This window comes from Pteropus vampyrus, unplaced genomic scaffold, assembly GCF_000151845.1.
Source record: "Pteropus vampyrus isolate Shadow unplaced genomic scaffold, Pvam_2.0 Scaffold82, whole genome shotgun sequence".
Classification (NCBI taxonomy): Eukaryota; Metazoa; Chordata; class Mammalia; order Chiroptera; family Pteropodidae; genus Pteropus; species Pteropus vampyrus.
In genome coordinates this window covers 6819199-6826643 of record NW_011888863.1, presented here as the reverse complement: position 1 = coordinate 6826643, position 7445 = coordinate 6819199, and the positions used below count along the sequence as shown (strand labels likewise).

The window sequence follows — 7445 nt, the reverse complement described above, 5'->3', positions numbered from 1 at the left end:
CTAATAATCTCTTCAGGACACCTTAGGCTTTCATTTACTTTCAAAATCCTTCCAGTTTCTCCCCACCTCCAGGTCCCAAAGTCTCTCTCGCATTTTTAAGTTTTGTTATGACAGCACTCTACTCTTAGGTACCAAAATATATAATAGTTATTTAATGCTGCATGACAAGTGATTCAAAACTTAGTAACTTAAAATAACAATCAACATTTATTATCTCACACAACTGCCATGAGTCAGGAAATTGGAAATGGCTTAGCTAGGTGGTTCTGGCTCAGAGTCTCTCATGAGGTTGCAGTCCAAATATCGGATGGAGCTGCAGTCATCTGAAAGCTTAGCTGTGACTGGAGGATTTACTTCAAAGTTCGCTCAGTTACGTGGCTGATAATTTGGTGCTCATTGTTGGCCAGAGGCCTTGGCTCTTCACCATGTGGACCTCTCTATACAACTGCTTGAGAGTCTCATGTTCAGAGACGGATTTACTCTCCTGTTTAAAACAATTAAAAAATAAGACAAAATACATGAAACAACAGTTTTCAGACACTGGACATCAGACAATGCAACACTGTGATCCCTGAGACAAGGAAAGCAAATGAAGTAAACCCTATAATTGCCCAGCTTCTTCCACGAAGAGTTTCCAGGCATAACACAGGGGAAAGGAGCCCAGGAGAAGTCTGGGGATCACCTGGAGTTGAAGAGACAGAGCTGGGAGTCCAGGGAGGCCAAGGCAGCTAGAATTCATGAGCAGAGGGCCAGAGGAGAGAGGCTGATGGAATTCGAGATATGCTACCCCAAAATGTGACACCTTGGCATATTGTATATTTTAAGCTGAAGGAGTTCGAGAAAACAGCAGAAACAGGAATGTCACTCTGACCTTCCCCCAGCCATTCTCTCCTGAAACAGGTCAGAAAACCCTCATGTGGGAGGTACCTCATGTGGGAGGTACCTTCCCTAGACCTGAAGGAAAAAGGTATCTTTATCTCTTAAGAAAAAGGGACACAGAGAAGAATCTTAATGAACATGCCTTGCTAAATTTCACCAGTTTACTCCAATTACCTCATACTCCTTAATTTAACATATTCTTCCCTGACTGTCCACTCTTCATCAAACCTAGCATAAAGGTACAAAAATTTCTGTTTCTTTAGCTCTTCATTTCTTTATTAAGGCTCCCATGTTATGTAAAACTTATTAAATAAATGTGTATGTTTTTCTCCTGTTAATCTGTCTGTCAGTGTAGTTTTAGACTCAGCCAGGGGTGCTACGAGAGTCAAGGACAACTTTTTCCTCACTTACGGGAGCCACATAGAGAAGTACTCCCTCAAATCTTCAGCTGAGCTCTGATCAGCACATGTGTATGAGGAAACTACCTGAGGTCAGTGAAAAAATGACCAGAAAAGAGCAGAGGAAGCACTCCTCAGAGCTCCCACAGGGCGAGAAAATGATCGGGTTTCCACCCAGAGGAGTGCTCAAAAGGCCTCAGTGTGGGGCCAAATGAGCCTCAGGCTCAGGGCTGCTCCGGTCCTGCTCAACAAAAGCTAAAAGCAAGCCCCAAAATTAAACTGCTCCAAATAACTCTATCCCAAAATAATGTCCAGGAATACTAATAGAAAATAAGAAGTACCTAGCACTCAATGGGTGAAATTCACGATTTCTAGCATCCAATAAAAAGAACCAGACATGCAAAGATGCAGGAATATAGTACCAATAATAAAGAGATCAATCAGTAGAAAGACTCAGTAAGACACAGATGATAGAATTAATACATAAGGACATTAAAACATATATTCTATATGTTATATATTCAAGGACAGAAAAAACTAAGTACATTAAGTAGAGAAATAAAAGATATTAAAAATTAATCTTTAAGAGATGAAATACAATGTCTTAAGCAAAAAAAAATATATTGGTTAGGATTAATAGCAGATTAGGCACTGCCAAAGAAAACACTAGTAAACTTGAGGCATAACTATAGAAACTATCCAAAATGAACCACTGAGGAAAAAAAGCCTGAAAAAAAAAAATTGGAACAGCACAATGATAAGCTACAGAACAATTTCAAGTGGACTGATATATGTGTAATTGAAGTTTTTAAAGATCCTCAAATTCTGGGTCTCAGTTTTCCACATTTAAAAATGGAAGAAAAATGGGAGTTTAAAATATCTGTAGGATTTTTCAGCCCAAAAGGTTTATAATTTTATGCAATTTCTTTCTCAAAAAATCACCAATGACCCTTTTAATTGTTACACATAGTATTCATTAGTTTTTGCTCATTTCCCTTTGCCTCTGCAGCATTTGGCATTCTTGACCACATTTTCTTCTTTCCCTTGATTTCTGTGAAAGGTTGTTAATTCCTTAAGAGTAAACACTTAAGAACATTGCATATGGTTGTACAGGATGGGCGTCGCCCAATCTAACACATCCAAAGGGCTCTGCTTCAATCAAACACATCATAACTATGTGTTTATCATAAAACTTTTCCACCGATGACAGTAAACTATCTTGTCCAAAAAATATCACTATATTATGACATTTTTTTAAGAAGACAACCTTTTCTAATTCACACAAAGGCTCTTATAGGCTGTCCCTAGCACCGGCAGCAATGCCAGTGTTGTTAGGAACAAAATGAGCCAGTCTGAACCGAGCTATTAAAACTTGAGACTTCGCTGTCACCTTTGACTATTTCCTTTCCTCAACAAATGATCAGCATGTATTTAACTAACTTTTTTTTCCAGTATTCACTCTTTTTTAAATAAGAGAGAGAGAGAGAGTTCATACAAGCCATTAATTCTGCCTTCCGCTCCACTCTCCAGCCAGATATTTGCCAGTCTCCCTACCTTCAGTCTCATCCTCCACTAATATGTCTTATACACCACTGCCAGTTATATCTTCCCAAGACACAGACATGATCATCGTTTGTTTTCTTGACAACATCCAATTATTTCTGAATAAAGTATAAGACTCACCTATGTTCTGGCCCCAGTCTACTTTTCCAGCTTTATCTCATGCTTACTCAGTGTTACACACTTATTGGGTGGGGGAGAGGATAGAATGACAAGGCAAAAAACATTATTATTGGCTACAATATAAATGTTTACGCTATGTCAGTAGTCCAAGTGAACATAGTTTTGTTTAATTCATTTTAACATTTAATTGAGTAAAATAAAAGTGAAAGCTGTATCCTTTTATTTGGGGCCTTTAGATAATTTCATAAGGATTTACAAAGTTTCCAGAATTTCAGTTGAGGCATACTCTAAGTGTAAGGCAAAGCAAAGTATTCTTCCTCATCTTGGAATGATTTATTACTTGGAAGCCAAATAAAAACACTCATTACTCCCTCCCTATTATTCACATATGAATGTGACATGCTGAGGGATGCCTCATCACTTAGTCATTCACAAATTTTACGACATTTAGTTCAAAAATAGATAACTCATAAAAATTCTCTCCCTGTTTATTGTTTCTGGTCATTATCAACTGACTGCTGTTTTTAGTTTTCATATAAATTTTCCTTTTGTCAATTTTCTAAATGTATCAGCCTTTCACTTGTGACATAAAATGAGTAAGCATCAAAGAGCTAAACTGAGGACCCGTTCTTTCCCCACTTAGAAGGTGGCTAAATCTAGAATTTTTAAATGAAACATATTTCCTTTTATTTTCATATTTTAGAAGCATAGGATAGACATAATGAATAAAAAAAATAAGAAAATGACATTTGAGAAACAGGAGGAAAAGTAAAGAGCACTTCTTATGAACTAGTGACTTTACAATTCTTACACTAGCATAGGTAGGCTGGGATTAGTGGCTAATCTAGTTGCAGTCACATGGTCTTTAACCAAATCTTCGGTTCTATGTACAGAATGATGGTCCTTGGGACCAAGAGTAATCCTATTTCCTCTACGTTTTTTTTCTTTATAATTGAGTGTTCTTCCTCTGCCAGTGTTTTGAAGTACCACAATCCAGAGTAACTAAATGTCTACATGCCAATTAATTGCCCAGCTTCCTCTTCTTTGTAATGTGGGTGTGTCTTACTCTGTTTAGCAACTATATTTCTTTAAACTGTGTATATCAAATTTTTATAAACTTAGTCATAGTATAAATATACTGTCAGGTCACTGTTTAAAGAAAATCTTTGTTGAATGTGATTATAAGATAAAAATCCTAAGAGCCACGTCTTAATTTTTCTCCTATAAAATCTGGTTTCCACTCATTGAGTTGCATAAAATGGGATGCATCAAAAAACATTTTTGGTCTTTGAAGTAAAAAAGCATTCCAAATCTACTTTTACTTCATTGTTGTTGTGTTGTTTAATCGAGACATTTTGAATGTTGTTATTCTTTGGATATCTAAGTTTTAGCTCACTGTAGATGGTTATGAAAGGAGATTTGACCTTCAACATAGGCTCATTGAGTTTTCTTGGTATCGGCCTGAAGTATTCTCACTTTAGTCAAGTTCACAGAGCTCTCTCATTTATAAGTCATATTATTTTAAAACCACTGACAGTTTCACCAATTTTATCATAGTTTTTGAATGTAGAGTTTAGTTTAGGCTTTCTTTCACTTCACTGAAACCACCTGGTTCTAGAAACAACTAAACAAAGATGTTTACATTGGATAGCACTAAGGAGATCACATGTCAGGGTCAAATTTTGTTTGTTGTATTTTCATTCTTTTAGGATTTCTGGCTAGTGAAGTGTCCTGGAACTAAGGAATACACTCTCAAACTGATGTGGCAGGGACAAGGTGGGAGGGGAAGGAAAACAACACCCTATTTAATTTATTTAAATATCAAAGTCCCAAATAAAAAAGAAAATACTCTATAATAACCACTTGATGTCACTGCTGTAGCTCATCTCCAGCTTTGGAAAAGAATAGAAGTTGGCTCTTTCCTAAGTCACCAGAAAAGAAAAATGAGAGGAATACAGTTCTAATATTTTTTTATGGACATTTTTTAAAAGGTAATGATTGTTTCTGTTTTAAATTGGGTTATTCCACCATGTTTCTTTTTTGGCTCTGCAAATATAAAGGAATTATGTGAAGGGACTGAGCAGATACTACCAGACAAAGCAAGTATTTTATTCCCGTGTCTGCAGTTCTCAACCATAGCTGTGTATCAAAATCTATCTGGAGATCTTTTTAAAAACATAGATCACTGGACTCTAACCAAGAACTACAGAATCAGAATCTCTGGGGCGGGGCATAGGCGTTTATGTTTTTGTACATTTTTCAAAGTGATTCTGAGTATCAGTAAAGTTTGGAAATCTGTTCCACTTTGCCCTACACCTATCCTAAATTATACTATTAGAGAATGTAAAGTGACCTGATATTCTATAAAAATGAATAATTTTACAGTTTCACATCCTCATATGCCATTCAAAATGAACTTTTTGGATGCACTTTATCCCTTGTTTAACCTTTCTTTCGTCTCCTTTCCTTCATAGCACTTCTGTATTTTTCTCTTCTTCAAATATTACATAGTATACACTCCCATAATAGCAATAATTATATGTTTTGCTTTACTTATATATCTATTTTTCAACCGAAGGAAAGCTGAGCTAGTTCTACCTCCCTTTGCTGCTTGGTCTTCCCTTTTATGACTAGCACTATCTTAGTTCCAGAATTCTTCCCGATAATAAAAATAAACTCCTTTATTAAATTAACACAAAGTTATATGTCAAATATACATCCCTTTACTGGCCAGTTACATGACTGATCCTATGTGTTAGTTTATATACATACATACATTCTCTGATAAAAACCTATGTGAATAGTGCCATTAATGTATCTTTACAAATAAAAAAATTGAAATCAGAATATTGCCTCCTCCACCCACACACCGTATTCTTAAAGTCAGAAATCCTAACACAAATACCTTTTCAGGAATTTGCTCTCTCCTTTAGATGCTACTTTGTCTTATTACAAGTATGATCACCGTTCTACTGACCAATTTATTAAATGTCCAATGTGCAGAATTCAAGAAAAAATTAGACTACAAGTTGAATATAAAGAACCCTACATAATGACATAATAAGCAGTCTTTTTGATGAGTCATATTATTTCTGGTTATCAGGGAAGAGAGGCCAATGGCAAACCCCAGAACCGAGAGCCAATGGCTCTGTCATGATCCAATACGCTTAGGACATTTCCCAAAATTCTGCCAAGTGGGGGACAGAAGAATCTATACCTTGGGAGAAAACCCCATGTGTGGCCCCACCTGTCTGTCTGCTTTTGTTCCTTCTACAGCATGCAGTGCAGTTCAGCTCTTCTGTAAGAAATGTCAACAGTCTCAAGTCTCTCATTTGCTTTGAAATTTCAAAGGAGATTTGTAACCAAATACAGACCCACCGAACCAACCATTTATGTAAGAAATACTGATTTAATTTTAACATACTGCCTAATTCTGCTTTTTTCCTGACACAACAACTGGGAAGAGTTCCAAAGCAAAAATTGCTTAGCTAAGTCTGAGACTAGCCAAAATAATGATTATACTAGCACCAGATACTTGAAACACTGCCAACAGAAAAGAAAACAGATACCATTCATTTTGCTTGCTTCCATAAAATTGTAAAAGAAATTCCGAATCCATGTCCAGGGCTAAGTCCTATATCTAGTGATCATCGAGCTCTGATTTTTTTTAATTAAGGTGAAGTTCACATAACATACAATTAACCAATTTAAAACGGACAATTCAGTGGCATAAATTACATTCACAATGTTATATAACCACCACTTCTATCTACTTTCAAAACATTTCCATCACCCCAAAGGAAACCCGTACCCACCAAGCAGTTACTCCCCATTCCTCTTTCTCCCAGTCCCTGGCAGCCACCAATCTGCTTTCTGTTTCTATAAATTTATCTATTCAAGATAGTTCATATAGATGAAATCATACAATATGTGACCCTTTGTGCCTGACTTATTTCACTTAGTGTAATGTTTTCAAGGTCCATCCATGTTATATTATATTATATAATCACCTTTTGGCCGATTTGAATAGTGTTTCTGTTATGGCGCGAATGATTTTGAGACCCACGGAGCCAATTGAGATTAATTATGAGCCTTTATTAGCCGGCCGGCGACTGACTCTCTATCACGCAGGGCTAGAGGAGATCAGCCCCGAGCTTTCAGAGCAGGCAGCTCATAAAGCTCAAGACCATATCCTGGTGGTCCCCTGAACAAGCCAGTAGATTACAGAAGTGGAAGTTGGCTTTTAGCATATCTTTGCCCAGAACAATACCCTTAATTAACAAGTAAATGGATTACAGAAGCAGACATTGGCCCTCTACATATTTTATACAATATACTTCCTAAACCACACACAAGCAAGTAGGACAACTTCTGATATCTAAAGATATTTCTTCCCTGTAGCTGACTTAGCTAGTTTGCTCACTTGAAAATTTTCCACCCTTAACATTCTCCACTGGTTTTCAGGGGAATTCAAACCATTGAATC

The 7445-nt window shown here is 36.6% G+C and overlaps 1 long non-coding RNA gene across 2 annotated transcripts in view; it reads right to left on the bottom strand.

Annotated features, from left to right (window-relative positions):
• Window positions 1-209: 209 nt before the first annotated feature.
• LOC111741832 overlaps window positions 210-7445 on the bottom strand; it is a 24089-nt gene continuing 16853 nt past the window's right edge. For both annotated transcript variants that reach the window (XR_002781099.1, XR_002781100.1), the window contains exon 3: window positions 210-484. This is a non-coding gene — a long non-coding RNA (uncharacterized LOC111741832). The remainder of the gene's footprint in view (window positions 485-7445) is intronic.